Source organism: Piliocolobus tephrosceles, chromosome 8 (assembly GCF_002776525.5).
Source record: "Piliocolobus tephrosceles isolate RC106 chromosome 8, ASM277652v3, whole genome shotgun sequence".
Taxonomy (NCBI): domain Eukaryota; kingdom Metazoa; phylum Chordata; class Mammalia; order Primates; family Cercopithecidae; genus Piliocolobus; species Piliocolobus tephrosceles.
This window is the reverse complement of record NC_045441.1, coordinates 75,810,768-75,832,952: the sequence shown is the minus strand read 5'-3', so window position 1 is coordinate 75,832,952 and position 22,185 is coordinate 75,810,768. Positions and strand designations below refer to the sequence as shown.

The 22,185-nt window shown below is 39.3% G+C and overlaps 1 non-coding gene across 1 annotated transcript; it reads left to right on the top strand.

The window, feature by feature from the left end:
- The first annotated feature begins 834 nt into the window (after window positions 1-834).
- LOC111552493 lies at window positions 835-897 on the top strand. Its single transcript, XR_002734647.1, has one exon. It is a non-coding gene; the product is annotated as a U7 small nuclear RNA (small nuclear RNA).
- Window positions 898-22,185: the final 21,288 nt, after the last annotated feature.

Sequence of the window (22,185 nt, the reverse complement as noted above, 5' to 3'; positions counted from 1 at the left end):
TTTTTTTTTTTGAGACAGTCTCGCTCTGTTGCCCAGGTTGGAGTGTAGCAGCATGATCATGGCTCACTGCAGCTTTGACCTCCTGAGCTCAGGTGATCTGTGCACACCACCCTGCCCTGCTAATTTTTTGTATTTATTTGTAGACACAGGTTTTCACTGTTTGCCCAGGCTGGTCTTGAACTCCTGAGCTCAAGTGATCCACCTGCCTTGGCCTCCCAAAGTGCTGGGATTATAGGTATGAGCCACGGGGCCTGGCCTAAATCTCTTTTAACCTATATATTCCCCTTTCATCTTTATTTAAATTGCAGTTTATTTGTTTAAGACACACAGAGTAGTTTTTTTCTTTTAGACTTGCCCACAGTCAGGTTCTGTTGATAGCATCCCCATGGTATTATTTAACATCTTTCTCAGTCCTTTGCAGTTTCTGTATATTAGCAGGTTAATCTAGAAAATTTGCTTTTAAAAGGTGATCATGGAGTGTAGCCTCAGCACTCCCACTTGTTAGAAATGAAAATGATTGGACTTTATCCTAAACCTATTTAATCAGAAACTCTGGACTTGCAGTCCAGCAATCTGATTTAACAAGCCTTTTGGGTTATCCTAATCCCACTGATGTTTGCAAATGACTGACCTAGGTCTTTGGTCAATTTTAGGTTTGATTTTTTGGCAAGAGTACTTCATAGTAATGGTGTATTCTTTTAAAAGGCATATAGTATTTGATTATCTTTTATTTTATAATCAGAGATGCTCAGCACTTAGATCCATGAGGGTATAGTAGAAATTGCAAAACAGAGATAGTGTATTGTCCCTTCTTCGCTTATTACCTGAAACACAGAGTGTTACAGCTCTTATGGAATTTGTCTAGCAGATTTTATGGTCTTCACAGGAAACTTCCCCTTCCCCCCCAAAACAAGAGAGAAATAGTCCTCATTTACTATTTAGTAACCCAGTGTCCTTAAACAATCTTAAACATGCTGAGAAGTTGAAAGAATAGTACAATGAAAACCCATATACTAGAATTGCTTCACGGTTCTACAGGCTATATACAAAGCCTAGTGTCAGCAACTGCTTCTGGTGAGGGGCTCAGGAAGCTTACAATGCCTGCAGAAGGTGAAGAGAGAGCCAGCACATCACATGGCAGGAGCAGGAGAGAGAGAGGGAGACAGACAGAGAGAGAGAGGGAGACAGAGACAGAGAGAGAGAAATATTCTTTTAAACAACCAGGTCTCACACAAATTCAGAGAACTTATTCATTATCATGAGAATGGCACTAGGCATTAATGAGGGATTCGCCCCTATGATCCAACACCTCCCACTAGGCCCCGCCTCTAACATGGGGGATTATAGTTTAATATGAGATTTAGAGGGAACAAACATCCAATCCATATCACATTGCATGTGGTTGTCATGTCTCTTTAGTTTCCTTTAATCTAGAATAGTTCCCTCTCCTGTTTATCTTTCACAGCATTAACATTTTTGAAGGGTTAGAGCAATCTGTTTCAGAGAATGTTCCACAATCTGGATTTGATTATTTTCTTGTGCTAATATTTAGGTTAAACATTTTTGGGAAAATACAATATAGATTATGTTATATACTTCCAATACCATCACATCAAGAGTCATATGATGACAATGTGTTCCATTACTGGGGATCCTATATTTGATCACTTGGTTAAAGTGATAACTGCTAGGTTCTTCTATTGTGAAAGAAGAAAAGTTTATTTTATGAACCTGATTTTATGTAGCTTAATTAACACCGTGTAAGGAAAAACTTGAAGTGACTTGTTACTATCATAAAATGGATTTAAAATCCAGTTATAATTTTCCAAACAGTATTATTCTACACAGAATCTACCTTATTCTATTTTTTCCAAGCCATCACAAAATTCACTCTGGAGATCTTTTCTTGGCAAAAATGCCTCAGCGAAATTTTTGTTCTTGTTCTTTTTTTCTCCATAAAATACATGCTTAATAATGTAAACATTTACAGTCTCTTTTTAAAAAACTTTGCAAGAAGATTAAATTATTTCAGGCTCTTGAGATGAAACAGATAAAAGGAATTTTACCTATATGCTCACAGAATATATATACAAAAAATACATATATGTGTGTGTGTGTGTGTGTGTGTGTATACATATATGATTTTCAGCCATTGGAGGAAATAACTTTACTCTCCTTGAATTCTCAGTATTCAAAACCAGAATTCTTCATTCTGTATATGTTTCAAGTAATTTCTGTTATGACTAGAAAGAAAGACTAGTTGCGTGTATATTGTTGTAATCGTAGTATATTGTTGTAATCGTACAGTGAAATGATTCCCTTATTCTACTTGGAGTTTTGGAAAATGTCTTTTTTCCTGTATTGCTTTGATATTTGAGTGCCCTTCTTTGGCTACTTTGTTAATCACATCATTTCAGATGTAATTTTGTTTTGATGTCCAATTCTGCCTTACTTTTTCCTTAGTTGTTTTTCCTTACTCGTCTTTCTCTTTTCAGTCCTTCCTTGAGTGCTCTGTGTGTGCACATGAGTGCACGTGCTAGAGAAGAGAATGACTGCTTTCCAGTTGAGTTACCTGCCAAGAATATTTAGAACTAATAATACATTCATATACATGGTAACCTTAGCTTACAAATATTTCTGTTAATAATGATATACTACAAAATATGAGACTGGTTTCTAACCATCCTTAATAATACAAACTAATTATTAGTCAATTAGGCTAATTAATCTTATAGGCTTACTATAAGCAGAAATTATATGTATCACTAACCTCACCTCACCGTTTTGTGTCATGGACAGGCCTTGACTATAGCTGAGTGCCTTCAAGAACACTGGAGCCACATCTTCTAATTAGGATTCTCTTCCCCGGTACTTCTGATCTCTTGTCTCTCTCCTCTACCACTCTATAGATGATACCATTCCATCCCATGGTCTTTTGGGTTTTTTGCAAGTCTGTAGCCGCATATTTGATATTACAAGCACAATTATTTTTTATTGAAGGATACCAGATCATTCCTTTCAAATAGAGTGTGTTATTTGGCTCACAGTTCTATTATTTCATGCCCCATCACACTTCTCTACACGGCAGTGGGGAAAGGAAATGTAGCAGGAAATGATTTGGGCCAAAACTACTGTGGGACAGCCATGGGAGGCCTGAGAAGCAGTTCTCCGGGAGGTAGGGCCAAGTATCGAGTGTCAGTGTCTTGGCTGTCTGACAGGGCATGGCAGGGGATCCCAGGCTTAACCTGATTGGGCCTGGGAGACTGTGAGACCTTGCTCATCTGGGAACCTCAGCACCCTAGTGGGGATCTATCACCAGGCTGAAGGCAGGCATGCACAGTCAGGCTTCTGATGCCCCTGAGACCATCTAATTCTCAGAAGCCACTCCCTCAGATCCCACAGAGTGGTTGGCCTGCCTTCTCTAGCAACCTTTGTGGTGGTCTTGAGCTACATGTAACTCCAGAGTGTTTGCTCAGCTGCTGTGGGACTCCTTGCCCAAGAGACCTAGCCCTGTGAAAAAACCGTGTGACAGTTTGCACCAATAAAACATCTTGGTTCTCCAGGGCAGAAAACAAACTTGGAGTCTGTGAATGTGAATAGCATACCTTTTTATTTTCTAGGCTGGCAAATATGCTACTGTATAAACTGACTTACTTTTCATCCCTCAAAGATGAAGTTTGATCATCCTTCAAGTTATATCTTTAAAAGAGCCATAGACCTTTAAAAGTATTTCATTCTTAGCAGCCTTCAAACTTTTTAGAAAACTGTCTTTCATAATGCACTATAAAAATAAAAACAGTCACCACTGTCTCCTGACTTACACCAACACATTATTGTCTTTTTATGTTTTCTTTTTGGTCAAAGTCACTACTTAACGAAAAAAAGAAAAGTTTTTATTTTTGTTCAGAACAAAAATCCAGTGTCAACAAAAACATAACACCAAAGAACACATTCCTTTATATTTTGAAGTTTGGTCAGTGCTGCAGAAAGAACAGCCTGATATTGGTGTATCAACACAACGGCAAATAAGATGTTAAAAAACCTAGACCTTTATTATCAATCCTCGACATCTTTTATCAAACAGGAGAATCATACATACAGTACAAGGAAATCTTCAGATTCATTTACTCCCTCAATAGAACCTAAAAAAATGAGAATTGTATTATATTTTATCAACAGTTTACCCACTACATATGATGGTATAAAAATAGTCACCATGCCATGATTTTTTTAAAAAGAGAGGCAAATTTATAGGGCGAAGAGGTAAGAGGACTTATGGATCATATTTTAAACTACAAAGTGATAAAATTATCAGCTTGTGGTCTATTTTTAAGCTCATAAGTGGAATTTAGGTTGTTACTAGGGAACAGATATTGAAGATAGGTGAGCCACCTTTACCTTGGGTTCCTAAATGGCCCCCATACATCTGGCAACATGTATCTCAGGCTGGGACATGATCAAGAAGTCAATTTATTTTTTTCTTTAAGCCTGTAAGCTTTGGTTGTGGGAGATCCTCTTCGATGCAGCAGTTTAGCCTTACCCTGATTAACATATCTGTGTACATGTGCCTCCACTCTGCAGGACACAAACTGATTGGATAATAGCATTATAATTGCATCTTGCAACAGGCATATTCTATGTGTTTTAAGAGAAAGTTTCATAGTATTCATGCTTTTGTGTGTTGAAAGAATCTCAATTAGGAAGTAATCCCTCCACAAAAAATGGAAATTTAGATCTTTGTTTCTCACATTGAAGATGATAATCCTGGTAAGGCTGAACACTCAGCTCAGGCTAGATATACTGGGACCTACAATAGAAATGTGTTGTCACAAAGAATAAGTGGCTTGAAGAATCATTCTAGGTGTCACAAAATCGTGAAAGCGGAGGAAATAAAAACAGTAACCAGAATGTACTGTGGAATATATACTGTATAGTTCAGTAAAATTAGTATTCTTCAGTTCTCTTTGGAGAATGAGTTTGGTCATTCTTCTTTTTTTTTTTTTTTTTTTTTCAGGGTCTCACTCTGTCACCCAGGCTGGTGTTCTGTGGCATGACCTCAGCTCACTGCAGCCTCAACCTTACCTATTCAAGTGATCCTCTCACCTCAGCCTCCTGAGTAGTTGGGACCACAGGCATGTGTCACTATACCCAACTCATTTTTTGTAGAATTTTTTGTAGAGATGGGGTTTTGCCATATTGCTCAGGCTGGTTGGTCTCAAATTGCTGGGCTCAAGTGATCTGCCTGCCTCAGCCTCTTAAAGTGTTGGGATTACAGGCATGAGCCACCGCACCTGGCTGGTCATTCTTCAAAAATCACTTTGTTGTCTTCACAAAGCTTATGTACTGAAAAAATATATATTATGTTTTTGGCTCCTAAATTGTTCTATTCTCATAAAGAGTCTGATAGCAAGTGTGAGAAAAACAGCAGCATCTCTTAAGGATTTCCCTTTTAACCTGGTTTATTTTATATGAAGCATATTCTAGTGAATCTCAGAATCACTACTGTTTTAAGTGTAGAAAAGATGAGAAAGTCTGGGGTACTACCTTCCCCACTTTTCAATTTATAGGTAAAGAACCTAGGGCAGAGAGACAGGGCAATTTGCCCAAGTCTCCTAGTTCACCATCTGAACCTAGTTTCTCATCCACTTAGAGCACAGATGAGAAACACCTTAGTGTGTGTTACCGGGGCAGGATTAATGCACAGATAAAATAGGTAGCTGCCAAAGTGGCACCATCTGAAGCGTTCTTGGAAGAGCCAATATTCTCCTGTCATTTTGCCAGGAGGGCTGAAGTAGCTGCTCCTAATGAAAGACACACACCACCACCCAGGAAATATCACATTAAGCAGTAACCTGCTGATAACATGACCACATACACAAAGTTTTAAGGTTGGCTTTGTAATGCTGAGAAAGAATATAAGATAGGAGCCTGGGCACAGTGGCTCACACCTATAATCCCAGCACTTTGGGAGACTGAGGTGGGCGGATCACGAGGTCAGAAATTTGAGACCAGTCTGGCCAATATGGTGAAACCCTGTCTCTATAAAAAATACAAAAATTAGCTGGGCATGGTGGTATGCACCTGTAGTCCCAGCTACTCATGAGGCTGAGGCAGAAGAATTGCTTGAACCTGGGAGGCGGAGGTTGCCGTGAGCCGAGATCACACCCCTGCACTCCAGCCTGGGCGACAGAGTGAGACTCCATCTCAAAAAAATAAAATAAAATAAAATAAAATAAAATAAAATAAAATAGGAATATGAGATAGGAAAGATAAGTTGTGATGGTGAAGAGGCAATGGTAGCAAATGCTCAGTGTCTGCAGTAAGGATGAGAGAATCTTCAAAATTAATTATGTAAAATGTACAAGATTCTCTGAGGGCCTTGGGCCCCTGGAAGTTGATACCCTCTCAAAATAGAGTAGCACTGATAAAAGGAGGTTTGAATGGCAGCAAATATGAAATATGTCACTTGTACAATTTTGCTTAGAAACACGTTTTTATATAAACAAAAGACTATTAGAGTTGTATAAATGTGCTTTCTGCACTTCTCATTGGACACAACATAAAGAAAAGGTGTGGAATTAACCATGGTTTATGGCACTAGTGAATCCAATTTATTCACTTTCATAAGACTTAAAATTTCATGAATGTTTTCAAATAATTATTTCAATAATCTTTGAGAAAAGTATTGTAACTGTAATTATAATTATTCATATTGCATTTATTCATTTATTTGTTAAACCAACTAATATTTTTTGAACATCTTTCATGTGCCAGGCTAGAGATACCTGATGAATAAAAGAAACAATAATGTCTGTCCTTGGAGACCACAGAGGCATGGGGACCTTCTTATATATAACTTTGTAGAATATTCAGCTACCTAGGACTCAAAATACCAGGGCATTTGAAAAAGGAGGTTGAGAGGAGACTTTCTTGTAGAAGACCACATGAAGTCTAGTTGGGAACATATATCATTCAAGTACATATCTGGAAAGTTTCATAGTTAGAGGAAGTGGATGTGGGAAATGCCAGCGAGGCTGAGGTCTTGAATTCAATTCTGTCCAAACTAAGATTATTACCTTTGAAACAGATTTGTTGCAATATGGCTTAATTCAAATGCCCATGCTAATAATCTCTGATAGCTCCCTATTTCTATTTTATTATTGTTACCAAACTTATGTTACCATTCAGGAGCTAGTGTTACATTATAAGATCATTTGTAAAGCCAAACTGAAGGTTTTCAGACACAGGAGACCCAGGAATGTGAAAAGTCAACCCAAGTCTCCTGGAAGCAAGAAAAGCCCACAACTGAGCTAAACTTTGCAAAACCCAGCAAGCTGAGCAGGCATGTCATATCGGGGAGCAAGCCAAGCACATTTCCCAGACCTGCAAAGAAACCAGTGATCATTCATCAGCAGAGAGAGAGAGTCTTTGGTTAATTGGAATGGCGAGCAAGCCATCGGAAGCTCCTCAGCCCAGCAAGATCTCAAACGAAAGAACAGCATCTCTAACTATACAGCCTATGTTCCTGTGTGACTTATTTACTGAATAAAATGCATTTCCTTGGGTAGCCCACTTTAATAACATAGTTTCACAACAGCAGGCTTCTGTTTTTGTTTGTTTGTTTGTTTTTGTTTTTTTTACCAAGGCTCAGTTATTCCTAGTCACTGGAATCAGATTTAACTGCAGCACCTGAGAGGCTCAAAGAATTAATAAGAATGCCTCAGTGACAGTTACAGATTGACAAGGGCCTGGTGGCCACGCACAAACATTTAATCAAAGATTTTTGAGGAGTCTTTTGTCTTGCCTTCTTCTTCATTCCCCTCATTTGGTTCAAGAGTTGGTGTGTGTGTGTGTCTGTGTGTGTGAGACAGAGAGAGAGAGAGAGACAGAGGCAAGTGCGCTATGAATCTCTTTGTAGTCTTATGACATCTATTGAAATCTCAGAATAATCTTTCTAAATTTGTTAAATAACATATCATTACAAAGGTAACCAAATATGATGAAATACAGTTACTGAAATTGAAATAAAAGCAAATCCATGATGATGGTGTTGCATGTGATTCTTCGTTAGTATGTTACACAACAAGATCTACGGTAGATCTACAAATTGCCCATTTCAAAGTGACGATGAACACAGAAGACATTTTGAGACTCTGCAACACTGTAGTATAATATGAAAATATTTGTGATTTCTATGGGTAATATTTATGGGTATTCCCAATAGTACTGTGGTCTATGACTGATGTTCATAAATAAGGAGATGCTAAATTTCTATTAGAGGTTAGTAAAATAAAGATATAGTATTTATTTTCTACATTAAATATAGAGATGTATAAAGAGATATATAAATTATGTTCTATAAATTAAAATAAGATGCTTTTTTCCCATGCATATACATAGAGTCCTGAATTCTATTCCAGACTCCAGGTTTAGAACCATTGATTAATTAGCCAAGTCTTTTCTTTGTCTTAAACTAGAGTTTGCAAACTAGTAGAATGAGGGCCAAATTGGTCCACAGAGGTGTTTGATAGGAGTTGCCAGTGTTAAAGTTTTTGATTATTTATATATAAATAGCCAGATTTGCAGCTCCTCTAGAAAAACTGAAATACCTAACAACCCTGGGCTAAATATTACATGGCAAAAACTGGCTGGAGCTCAGTTGCAGCTTCCCCACATACACAGGGTATGCACCCTCCTCCTGCCCTAGGTCCCAGCTGGCTCACTTCACTCACAGATGCCACCTCTGTGGCCGTTTCAGATTTCTGGCCTCCAAAAATTGTAAGATAATACATTTGTGTTGTTGACCGGGCACAGAGGCTCATGCCTATAATCCCAGCACTTTGGGAGGCTGAGGCTGGTGGATCGCATCAGCCCAGGAGTTCAAGACTGGCCCGGGCAACAGCGCAAAATCTCATCTCCACAAAAAAAAAAAAAAAAAAAAAAAAAAAATTAGCTGGGCCTGGTAGCACATACCTATAGTTACAGCTACTCAAGAGGCTGAGGTGGGAGCTTTGCCTGTGCCTGGGAGGTCGAGGTTGCAGTGAGCCATGATCATGCCACTGTACTCAAGCCTGGGTGACAGAACAAGATTTAAAAAAAAAAAAAAAATGTGCTGCTTTAAGCTGTTAAATTTTGGTAATTTGTTGCAGCAGCAATTAGAGACTAATACAAGTGCCAACTATGGCAGGCACTGTTACAGAAAGCATCTTGAAGTCATCTATTCAGGATGTTTTCCAGTGTAAGGCTATAAACTTCCTGTGGCCAAGCACTATGTCTTATTCAGTTATAAATTCAGCACCTACAAGTGCCTAATACAAAAGAAGAAATCATATTTACTTATCATATTTACTTATTTATTTTTCTTGAGATGGAGTCTCACTCTGTTGCCCAGGCTGGAGTACAGTGGTGCAATCTCAGCTCATTGCAGCCTCCGCCTCCTGGAGGAGAATCAAGCAATTCTCCTGCTTCAGTCTCCCAAGTAGCTGGGATTACAGGCGTGCGTCACAACACCCAGCTAATTTTTGTATTTTTAGTAGAGACGGGTTTCGCCATGTTGGCTAGGCTGATCTCGAACTCCTGACCTCAGGTGATCCACTCGCCTCAGTCTCTCAAAGTGCAGGGATTACAGGCATGAGCGACAGTGCCTGACCTTGAATTAATATTTCTTAAATCCTATGTCTCTTAGTCTGCATGATGATAGTGGTGGACAGTGGTTTAACTCTGTTTTGTTCTTGGCTTTCTGGCAACATAACTGTGATCACAAACAGATGGTCTTAGAGATGGATGGAACCTCAAAATATGGAGTACTTGAAAAACTACAGCCAACATGGAGTTGCTTTGAACCTATTCTGGTTGAGTGGGGGCTGCCCAATAAATTTACAAACATAAACAAAACCATGAAACTATTTCATGCAACAATTTGCTTTAAAAGTTACCTGCATTTTACTATTACTTTGGGGTAGTCACTGTTTCATTTGTCAATCATTTTATTTGATAAAGAAATATTTCTTATCTAGAGCCAAAATTTTGCTTGTCATTTTTTTCAAGCTCTTAGTTAAGCTAATTTAAACTTAGCTTAGTTGAGCTAAGCTAGAGCTACTAAGAATACATCTTGCTTGTAGATGATAGCTTTTGGATATGTGGAGGTAGCTATCATGAAGACTCCCATTATCACCCCTACTTCTGCTCAAGTTTCTAAAAAATAGGCCCGGAGTGGTGATTCACACTTGTAATCCCAGCACTTTGGGAGGCTGAGGTGGGTGGATCACCTGAGGTCAGGAGTTCGAGGCCAGCCTTTTTGACATGGTGAAATCCCGTCTCTACTAAAAATACAAAAATTATCTGGGTGTGGTGGTGCATGCCTGTAGTCCCAGCTACCTGGGGGGCTGAGTCAAGAGACTCACTTGAATCTGGGAGGCAAAGGTTGCAGTGAGCCGAGATCATGCGACTGCACTCCAGCCTGGGTGACACAGCGAGACCCTGTCTCAAAAAAAAAAAAAAAAAAGTTTCTAAAAAGTAACCTGGGCATATAATCCAAATATCTCTACCTATTTCTTATAGGAGTCCCTTGGCATTTTGGTCTCTTGATTAATAATCCTCTTAAAATGCAGTGCCTAACATGAAACAGTTTCCAGATGTTATCTAAACAGTGCAGAGGCCAACAGGCTATGATCGCCCTTGATCAGCACATGACATTCTGTAACTTATATTAATTTTGTAGGAGAAAGGAACGGCCTATTAATTCATATTTAGCCTGTAGTGCTAACTTTTTAAAGACATGTTTTAATTTATATGTTAAATTGGGCTTTCCAAATGCTATAGTTGTACCCTTGATTATTTGAGTCCAAAAGCACAAAATTCATTTATCTCTTTTCAATATCATCATATTTGTGTTTTGACTTTCAGTCTAATGAACTCATTTACAATTGTGATTTGGTCACATAAAGTATCAACAGTTTCCTCTCCATTAAACTCGACAAACATTTATTGAGCAATTGCTAGGTGCCTAGCGTTGCACTAAATGAATTGGGTCATTTGCACAACTAACAGGATATGTTGCTATCTAAGTGACTATAAATTTGAAGAACAGGAAAGGGTTAAAATTCGAACCTTTCCCACAATATGACAGCAACTCATTAATCAACACCTTGTGGATACTGTCAGATTTGAATCATGCTAACCACACAACCTTATCCAGTTCTCATTTCCTCACCTTGTTCCTTATCCTGAAACTTTGCCAAATACTTTGTTGAAATCCAGATGCTAGTACATAATATTGCTATTACTCAATACATGGTGTCATATGTTTTAACAAGGAAACGAGTGTAGATTTGGTACTTGTATGTCTCACAGCACCTAGACCTGAGCAATATATTAGATCACAAGCATCCTTTCTCTTTCCCTATCTACTTCTTAGAATGGTTTTCAAACAAATAGAAGAATAGCAAATGAAGTCTGAAAATACAGAAAATAAAATCCAATTTGATTGGAAAGTCCAGGTTTCCTTAGAGAGAGTCTGGGGTGGTGAAACTGGTAACAGAAATAAAATGGTTGCTAGAAAGGGATATCTAAGTGGTGTTTCTGGAAAAGATAAGTGAAGAAGAGGCATTTAGAGTTTAGGTTTGTAATTTTCCAAGCAATCCCAGAGGGTTTAAGCAGAGGGCAGGCAATGTGGAAGGCCTTGGATGGAGTTTTCTTAGCAACGAAGCCCTTTTCCTTCCTGACTCAGCCAGGCAGGGAAGTGAGAGCAGCTTTGAGGAATGTGCTGAACTTTGCAAGAAGTTGGTTTCCAGCTCTCAGGAAAGTTACATTAAAATTTCCTCAATGTATGTGATATTCTTGTTCCCCAGGCTTATGGTTTAAAAAATTGGCTCAAGCAACGTTCTGACAAACAAGGGGTGGCAAGAGACTTTAACGATATAACCAGGCAGTCTGAACGTAGGTTCTTTCTCCAGCTCTTCAGAACAAGCCTTAGTTATACACTCGGCTAGGGGCCCCCACCGTGCTTCGGCCACCAACTGGTCTCTTGGAATGTTGACTGGTCTTTCTGCCTTCAATCTGCCTGCATATTACTCATCTCTTTTTCTTCCAGCTGCCAGAGGGATTTTTCTAAAGTGAAAGTCTGCTCCTTGTATAAAATGCTTGGGTGATTTCCGTTGTCTTTAGGATAAGAGCTAAACGTCATGTGGTATATGAGTTGTTAGAAGATGTGGCTCATACATCATTATGGTCACTCCTCTCTGTTAACCCTTCTGTACTGCAGCCCTTCACAACTACTGGCATTTTTTGATTCCATTAAATTCCCTGTTGCTCTCTTCGCTTGCTGCTGTCTCTGCTTGGGATATCCTCCCTATACCTCCTCTCTATGTGGCCTCCCTATATCTTATCTTTTAGATCTCAAGGTCATCATCCACTTCTCCAAAACCCTTCCACAACCCCCTCTTTCTTTCCCCACATTGAGGGAATAGTAGCCACATACAATATTATTTTTGTAATAATGATGCTTTTAAAAGATAAAGCCCTTACTTGAATGCATGGAGTATTTCTCAGAATTCATAAATTATCTATGCATCATAACAGTTAATACTAATGAAAAGCTAATTTAACATCCACAGTTAATTGGCTAGGTCAGATTGCTTCTGTGGTCAGATTGCAAGTTAATCAGAAGCACTCACATCTCCAGGAGCTCTGTGCTGATTCTTAACCAGCATTAAAATTGAGCTAGGACCTTGGTCTTCCCACTTCCATCTTCTCCAGTCCCTGTCCCCTGATTCAAAATCCACTTAAAAGGTATTTTTCACAAAGCTTTCCATGTTCTTTTCAGTCAGAACTAACTCTAATCATCAATGTTTACCTTAACTCATCCATATTTTTATTTAGGAAAACTCAGCATGTTTTTTGTTTCCCCGAAGCTATCCACTAAAAAGATTCCCTTAAGGAAAGGGCTCAGCTCAGTATTTTGCATTGGCTTAAAGCATTTGACCCAGGTTAAACTAGATGAACAAAAATATCATTATTCAGGAACCTTACAGAAGTCTACAAAATAGCTTGTTTTGGATGTTACAGCTTCCACTAGCTATTAGCTAGAGTTGTGATCTCTACGTCTGGTGCACATTAGACCAACTCCTTTTTTTTTCTTAAATAATCATGCTTTGCTTATTTGTCTCTATTATCATTCCTGCCACACCCAATTACTTTATGTACCTTAGTCCTACTGTGTTCTTTTTTTTTTTTTTTTTTTTTTTTTTTTGAGACAGAGTCTCACTCTGTCGCCCAGGCTGAAGCGCAGTGGTGAGATATTGACTGACTACAACCCCTGCCTCCCGGGTTCAAGTGACTGTCCTGCCTCAGCCCCCTGAATAACTGGGACTACAGGCGCATGTCACCACACCCGGCTAATTTTTGTATTTTTGGTAGAGAGGGGGTTTCACCATGTTGGCCAGGCTTGTCTCGAGCTTCTGACCTCAAGTGATCTGGCTTCCGCGGTCTCCTAAAGTGCTGGGATTACAGGCGTGAGCAACCACGCTCAGACTACCCTACTCTTTATGCAGTTTTCTCTCCTGGAATGCTCTTTCTTACTCCATCTTTGTCAAAGTTCTGTGTAGTTTCAAGGGTCATGTTAAATGCTATCTTCCATGAAGACATCCTGGTTTACCAATCTGAGTAGGATCTCTCTGTTTTCACCCCTCCCTCGCAATGTCATTTGTTTATACTGCTCTAGGGCACATGCCTTTTTTCTGTTATTTGCTTTTATTATTTCTTTATGCCTTTCCCTTCCAAATAAATGGGAATTGCCTTCAAAGCAGGATGTTATCTTACTTATTGTATCTGCTACGGCTCTAAAACAGAGCCTGCTACAGAGTGGGTGGCCAATAAATATTTGTTGAATAAATGAAAACAAATGAGAGGTACTCAATAAGCATCATTTAGAGTGAACCAATCACAAAATTTTCCAGTCGTTGAAGAATCTAGATATTTCTTGAGACTTCATAGGACCCACGTGAGTGCTGCAAATTTTGATCAACTTCTTGAGATCTTTTTCCTTTTGGAAATCTCTTCTGAGGCAGTCAGTCCCCAGTAAGAAGAATGAATGACACTGACTGAGAGCAGCAGGCAGAGCATCAGACTGGGGGAGAGTACACCTCTCTATCATGCTCTCTCAGATCACTCCTGAGAGAATAGGCAGGCTGGCTGAATTAATTTGATGGTCCAGGAAGAGATGTCGTTTCCATTTCTCTCTTACTGAGTGGGAATAGTCGTTTCCTCTTAGCCTTCCCAACCCTTCTGTTCAGGGTGGAGCTTAAGCCAGGAAAGAGCCCTTGGGTTTCTAGGAGTGTGGTTCTGAGAAGGAAAAAAAACCTTTTTATGTGAAGAATGTGAGCCCTTTTAAATTATTAGGCCCAGAAAGGCATTTAAAATGTAATGGCAGTTACATCTCACTCTCCTCTGAGCCAAATAATTATCTCTTGAAGACACTTATTATGTAGGCTCTAGACTGATGCCAAATAACGATAATGGACACATACACATCTATGTTTATTGTGGCACTATTCACAATAGCAAAGACTTGGAACCACCCCAAATGTCCATCAATGATAGACTGGATTAAGAAAATGTGGCACATATACACCACGGAATACTATGCAGCCATAAAAAAGGATGACTTCTTGTCCTTTATAGGGACACAGATGAAGCTGGAAACCATCATTCTCAGCAAACTATCGCAAGGACAAAAAATCAAACACCGCATGTTCTCACTCATAGGTGGGAATTGAACAATGAGAACACTTGGATACAGGAAGGGGAACATCACACACCAGGGCCTAACATGGGGTGGGGGGAGGGGGGAGGGATAGCATTAGGAGATACATCTAATGTAAATGACGAGTTAATGGGTGCAGCACACCAACATGGCACATGTATACATATGTAAAAAACCTGCACGTTGTGCACATGTACCCTAGAACTTAAAGCATATATATAAAAAAAAGTGTAAGAATATATATCCCATCAGGAAGCAATGTTATTTCTGTTAACCAATGAGAATTCCTGATAACATTTCTAATTATCCTTTTTTCTTTAAAAATTTAAGCCTCTGTTTTGTCCTCAGGAGCACCCCACCCAAGGAAACTTGGAAGTGTGTTCTGGGCTGCAGTCCTCAACCATGGCCCAAACTCTCTATATTAATTTTGCCTCAGCTTATTCCTTTTAGGTCAACATTTCTGGTGCTGTTAGCAAGATTCACAATAACCCATCCCATCCTTTAACATTTTTCCCAAACTTGACCCTTAGTCAGCCTGAACCCATTGTGTTCTTCCTATTCTGAGAGAAATTATTAGATGTAAAGTGGTGGATATTACTAAAATTCCAGACCTAATTCTTCCACTCTTTGATTAAAGATCTAGACTTTATTTGGGCTGTTCTTTCAAACTCTCTCTTTCTAGAACAAAGGTTTTTGGTATGTATCGTTGGGTAAGAGACTTGGGTTGTAGGGGAAAAAACTGCCTTTCTTCTGCCTCTCCTTCAGGACCAGAGATTCAGGTTAAGGATTTTTCCATCTCTGTCTTGCAGCATAAGTTTCGAGTCAAAGGACTGGCAGTTTGGCACCTGTGGTCTTGTTTCCCATAGCATACTTTAAAAATTGCCACTGCACAGCCAATTACTAACCAATATTATTTTTATAAACCAATAAAAAATTGCTTTTAATTTTTAAAATTTTTAAATTTTTAGTTTTTGTGGGCACATAGCAGGTGTATACATTTTTGGGGAATATGGGATATTTTAATACAGGTAGGTATACGGTGTGTAATAATCACATCAGAATAATTGAGGTATCCATCACCTCAAGCATTTATCCATTGTGTTACAAACAGTACAATTACACTCTTTTAGATATTTTAGAATGTACAATTAAATTATTATTGACTATAATCAACCTGCTGTGCTGTCAAATATTAGATCTTGTCCATTCTTTCTATTTTTTACACCTATTAACCATTCCTTCTCTTCTGCCCCCCTCCTTCCCCATTCTGTCCCTGCCCCTGGCCCTACCCTACTATCCTCCCGAGCCTCTGGTAACTATCTTATTCTCTATCTCCATGAGTTCAAGTGTTTTAATTTTTAGCTTCCACAGATAAGTGAGAATATGTGAAATTTATTTTTCTGTGCTGGCTTATTTAACTTAACATAATGACCTACAGCTCCATCCATGTTATTGAAAATGACAGAATCTCCTTTTTTTACGGCTGTGTAGTATTCCATTCTGTATATGTACCATATTTTCTTTATCCATTTGTCTGTTGACAAACACTTGGGATGCTTCCAAATCTTGGCTGTGTGAATAGTGCTGCAATAAACATGGGAGTGCAGATATCTCTTTGATATACTAATTTCCTTTCTTTTGCTTATATACCCAGTAGTGGGATTGGTGGATCATATGGTAGCTTTAATTTTAGTTTTTTGAGGAACTCCAAACTGTTCTCTATAGTGGTTGTACTAATTTACATTCCCACCAACGGCATACGAGGTTGCCCTTTTCTCCACAGCCTTGCCAGCATTTGTTATAGCCTGTCTTTTGGATAAAAGTCAGTTTACTGGGATGAGATAATATCTCATCGTAGTTTTGATTTGCATTTCTCTGATGATCAATAATGTGAAGCATCTTTTCTTATATCTGCTTGCCATTTGTATGTCTTCTTTTGAGAAATGTCTATTCAGATCTTTTCCTCATCTTTAAATCAGATTATTAGATTTTTTTTCCTGTAGAGTTGTTTGAGCTCCTTTAATATTCTGGTTATTAATCCCTTGCCAGATGGGTGGTTTGCAAATATTTTCTCCCATTCTGTGGGGTGTCTCTTCAGTTTTTTGATTGTTTCCTTTGCTGTGCCAAACTTGATGGGATTCCATTTGTCCATTTTTGCTTTGGTTGTCTGTGTTTGTGGGGGTATTGCTCAATAAATCTTTGCCCAGTCCAATGTCCTGGAGACTTTCCCCAGTCCCGTGTGCTGGAGACTTTCACCAAAGTTTTGTTCCAGTAGTTTCATAGTTTGAGATCTTAAATTTAAGTCTTTAATCCATTTTGATTAGATCTGCCCACCTCAGCCTCCCAAAGTGCTGGAATTACAGATGTGAGCCACCATGCCCAGCCTCTTATTTGTAACTTGTAAATGAGATTACTTTGTCATTTTCTTTTTCGTAAGTGTTTACTGTTGGCATACAGAAAAGCTGCTGATTTTTGTATGTTCATTTGGTATCCTGCAACTTTACTGAATTTACCAGTTGTAACAGTTTTTTGGTAGAGTCTTCAAGTTTTTCCAAATATAAGATCATATCTTCTGCAATCAAGGATAATTTGATGTCATCCTTTCAAATTTGGATGCCCTTTATTTCTCTCACTTATCTGATTGCTCTAGCTAGGACTTCCAGTAATATGTTGAATAATACTGGTGAATGTGGGCATCCTTGTTGTGTTGCAGATCTTAGAGGAAAGGCTTTCAGTTTTCCCCCATTCAATATAATGCTAGCTGTGGATATGTCATACATGGCTTTTATTATGTTGAGGTATGTTCCTTCTATCCCCAGTGTTTTGAGGGTTTTTTTTTTTTTTTATCATGGAGTGATGTTAAATTTTATAAAATGCTTTTTCAGCATCAATTGAAATGATCATATGATCTAACATATGGTCTATCCTCGAGAATGATCTATGTACTGAGAAGAATGTGTATTCTGCAGCCATTGGATGAAATGTTTGGTAAATGTCTATTAGTTCCATTTGGTTTATGGTGTAGATTAAGTACAATGTTTGTTGGTAGATTTTGTGTCTGAATGATCTGTCCAATGCTAAAAGTAGGGTGTTGAAGTCTCCAGCTATAATTGTACTGGGGTCTCTCTCTTTAGATCTAATAATATTTGCTTTATATATCTGGGTGCTCCCCTGTTGGGTGCATATATATTTACAATTGTTATATCCTCTTGCTGAAATGACCACTTTATCATTATATAACAACCTTCTTTGTCCCTTTGGGTAATTTTTGTCTTGAAATCTATTTTGTCTGATATAAGTATAGCTATCCCTGCTCCCTTTTGGTTTTCATTTGCATGGAATATCTTTTTCCATTCTTTTAGTTTCAGTCTATTTGTGCCTTTTTAGGTGAAATATGTTTCCTGAAGGCAACAGATCATTGGGTCGTTTTTTTAAATCCATTCTGCCACTCTGTGTCTTTTAATTGGCCAGTTAGTCCATTTATATTCAATATTATTAATGGTAAGAACTTACTCCTGCCATTTTGTTACTTGTTTTCCGGTTGTTTTGTGGTCTTCTCTTTCTTCTTTCTTTTCTTCCTGTTTTCCTTTTAGTGCAGGTGATTTTTTTATTTTTTCAGGTGGTTGTTTTAATTTCTTGCTTTTTGTTTTTTGTATATTTATTGTATGTTTTGTTTTATTTGAGGTTACCATGAGGCTTGCAAATATTATCTTATCCCATTATTTTAAACAGATGACAACTTAGCACTGATTGCATAAGCAAAGAAAAAACTAATACCAACTCTACACTTTAACTTCATACCCCTGCTTTTTAACTTTTTGTTGTTTCTATTTGTATCTTATTGTATGGCCTATGTCTTAAAAACTTGTAGTTACTATATGTTATTGGTTCATCTTTTCATCTTTCTACTCCAAATATGAGTCATTTACACACTGCAATCGGTGTTATACTATTTTTTGTTTTTCTGTGTACTTATTATTACCAGTGATTTTTTTTTTTTACCTTTGAATGATTCCTTACTGCTCATTAATATCCTTTTTTTAGATTAAAGAACTCTTTTGAGCATTTCTTGTAGGGCAGGTCTGGTGTTGATGAAATCCCTCAGCTTTTGTTTGGGAAAGTCTTCTTTATTTCTGCTTCATTTTTGAAGGATATTTTCACTGGATACACTATTCTAGGATAAAAGCATTTTTCCTTTAGCATTGTAAACATGTCATGCCACTGTCTCCTAGCCTACAAGGTTTCCACTGAAAAGTCTGTTGCCAGATGTATTGGAGCTCCATTGTACATTATTTATTTTCTCTTGTTGATTTTAGCATCCTTTCTTTATCCTTGGCCTTTGGGAGTTTAATGATTAAATGCCTTGAGGCATTCTTCTTCGGGTTAAATCTGTCTAGTGTTCTATAATCCTCTTATACTTGAAAATTAATATCTTTCTCTAGGTTTGGGAAATTTTCTGTTATTATTGCTTAGAATAGGTTTTCTACTTCTATCTCTCTCTCTGCCTTCTTTTAAAGGCCACTAACTCTTAGATTTGCCCTTTTGAGACTGTTTTCTAGATTTTGCAGGTGTGTTTTATTCTTTTTCATTCTTTTTTCTTTTGTCTCCTTTGACTGTGAATTGTGAAATAGCCTGTCTTCAAGTTTACTAATTCTTTCTTCTGCTTGATCAATTCTGCTATTAAGCCCACCAGGCTGGGCATGGTGGCTCACGCCTATAATCCTAGCACTTTTGGAGGCTGAGTTGGGTGGATCACCTGAGGTTAGGAGTTGGAGACCAGAATGGCCAACATGGTGAAACCCTGTCTCTACTAAAAATACAAAAATTAGCCAGGTGTTGTGACACATGCCTGTAATCTCAGCCACTTTGGAGGCTGAGGCAGGAGAATTGCTTGAACCCAGGAGGCAGAGGTTGCAGTGAGCTGAGATCATGCCACTGCACTCCAGCCTGGGCAAAGAGTAAGACTCTGTCTCAAAAAACAAACACAAACAAGAAAACCTCTGATGCATTCTTCAGTATGTTAATTGAATTTTTCAACTCCAGAATTTCTGTTTGATTATTTTTAATAATTACAATTTCTATCTAAAATTTATCTGATAGGATTCTGAATTCCTTCTCCGTGTTATCTTGAATTTTTTGACTTTCCTCAAATATGAATTCCTCAAATTTTGAATTTTCTGTCTGAAAGGTCACATATCTCTTGCTCTCCAAGATTGGTTCCTGATGCCTTATTTAGTTTGTTTGGTGAGACCATGTTTTCCTGGATGGTCTTGAAGCTTGTGCATATTCATCTGTGTTTGGCATTTAAGAGTTAGGTATTTATTGTAGTCTTTGCACTCTGGGCTTATTTGTACCTGTCCTTCTTGGGAAAGAAAGATTTCCAGGTATTCTGAGAGTCTTAGATGTTGCAATCTAAGTTTTTGCTCAGTGCAACCATATCTGCATTAGGTGGCACCCCCAAGCCCAGTAATACTGTGGTTTTTGCAGACTTGTAGAGGTACCACCTTGGTGCTCTTGGATAATATCTGCAAGAATGTTATAGGCAGAGACTTTTGTTCTTTTACCTTAGTTTCTCCCAAATGAACAAAGTCTCTCTCTCTTCTTTGAGCCGCCTGGAGCTGGGGGTGGGGTCACACAAGCATTCCTGTGATCACCAACACTGGGACTGCACTGGATCTGACCTGAAGCCAGAACAGCACTGGGCCTTGCCCAAGGCCCACTGTAACCACCACCTGGCTACTGTCTATGTTTGCTCAAGGCCCTAAGGCTCTACAATCAGCAGGTGGTGGAGCCAGTCAGGCTTATGCCCTTCCCTTAAGCATCACAAGATCCCCCAGACCTAGGATGGGTCCACAGATGTTGTCTAAAGGCCAGGGCCTATAGTCAGAATCCTTAGAAGCTTACCTGGTACTGTATTCTATTGCAGCTAAGCTGGGGCCAAAACCATCAAAGTCTTCCCCATTCTTCTTTCCCCTTTCCCCAGGCAGAGGAGTCTATCCATGTTTCCACAACCACCACAGGCCCCCGGGAGTACTGAGAGGGTACCACCAATGTTCACTTAAGGCCCAAGGGCTCTTTAGTCAGCTTGGGGTGAATGCTGCCAAGCCTGGGACTCACACTTTAGGGAAGTGGGCTTGCTTCTTGCCCAGGGTAGGTCCACAGATGCCATCCAAGAGCCAAGACCTAGAGCTGGGGACCCTAAGAGCCCTCCTGATGCTCTTCTCCACTGTGACTGAGCTCATACCTAAGCTTAAGAAAAAGTCCCCCTTACTCTTCCCTCTGCTTTTCTCAAGCAACAGGGATCTCTCCTCATAGCCACCACAGCCATAAATGTGCTGGGTCCCATGTGAAGCCAACATGTCTCAGAGTCTCACCCAAGTCCCATGGAGTGTACTACCTGGTTACCACTGCTGATTATTCAGGGTCCAAGGGCTCTTTATTCAGCAGGTGATGAATCCTGCCAGGACTGGGTCATTTCCTTCAAGGCAGTGGATTCCCTTCTGGCCCAGGGTGTTTCTAGAAATTTCATCTGGGAGCTAGGGCCTGGAATGGGGGCTTATGACTCTGCCCAGTGCTGTATGCCACTGTGGCTGAGCTTGTATCTAAGTTGTAAGATAAAGACCTCTTTGCCCTTCCCTCTCATCTCCTAAAGTAGAAGGAAGGGATCTCTTTTTGAGCTGCAACCTGCACTGACTGAGATTGGGGGAGGGGTGGTGCAAGCACTCGCTTAGCCACCCTGGCTGGTGTCTCACTAGGCTGCATACCCTCCAAGTCCACTGGCTCTGAGCCCAGCACAACACTAGGACTTGCCTAGGAGTTGCAGTCCTTGTGGAGTAGACAGATGTTCAGGTTTATTTAGGACTCCAGAGTACTTCAGCCCACAGTGGCAAGGCTTGCCGAAACTCAAGTTCCAGCCACTGGGATGGGTGACTCTTCTTTGGCTAAGGCTGGACCCAGTGCTTCCTCCATGGGTGCAGACTGAGTTCTGGCTGGCGTGGGCAGCACTGCATTCCAATGCAAAGTACCACAATCACTGCATTCTCCCTCTCCCAAGTGTACAGATTCTCTCTCTGTGTCACATGGCTGCTGTTCAGGGGATGGAGGAGGAGTGGTGTCGACAATTCAAGATTGTCTTTTCCACTCCCTTCAGTGCCTCTTCTAGCGATGTGAAGTTAAAACCAGGTACTGTGATTGCTCATCTGATTTTTGGTTCTTATGAGGGTGCTTTTCTGCATAGACAGTTGTTTAATTTGGTGTTCCTGTAGAGAGAACAACTGGTGGAGACTTCTATTCAGTTATCTTGCCCTTCCTTGTCCCAATAAACATTTTTGACAAACAACTTTTGTAATCGCCCTTCTTCTTTTTTCTTTAAAACTGAACCTCTATTTTATTTTCTGGAGCACTCCCCAAAGCAATTTGGAAGT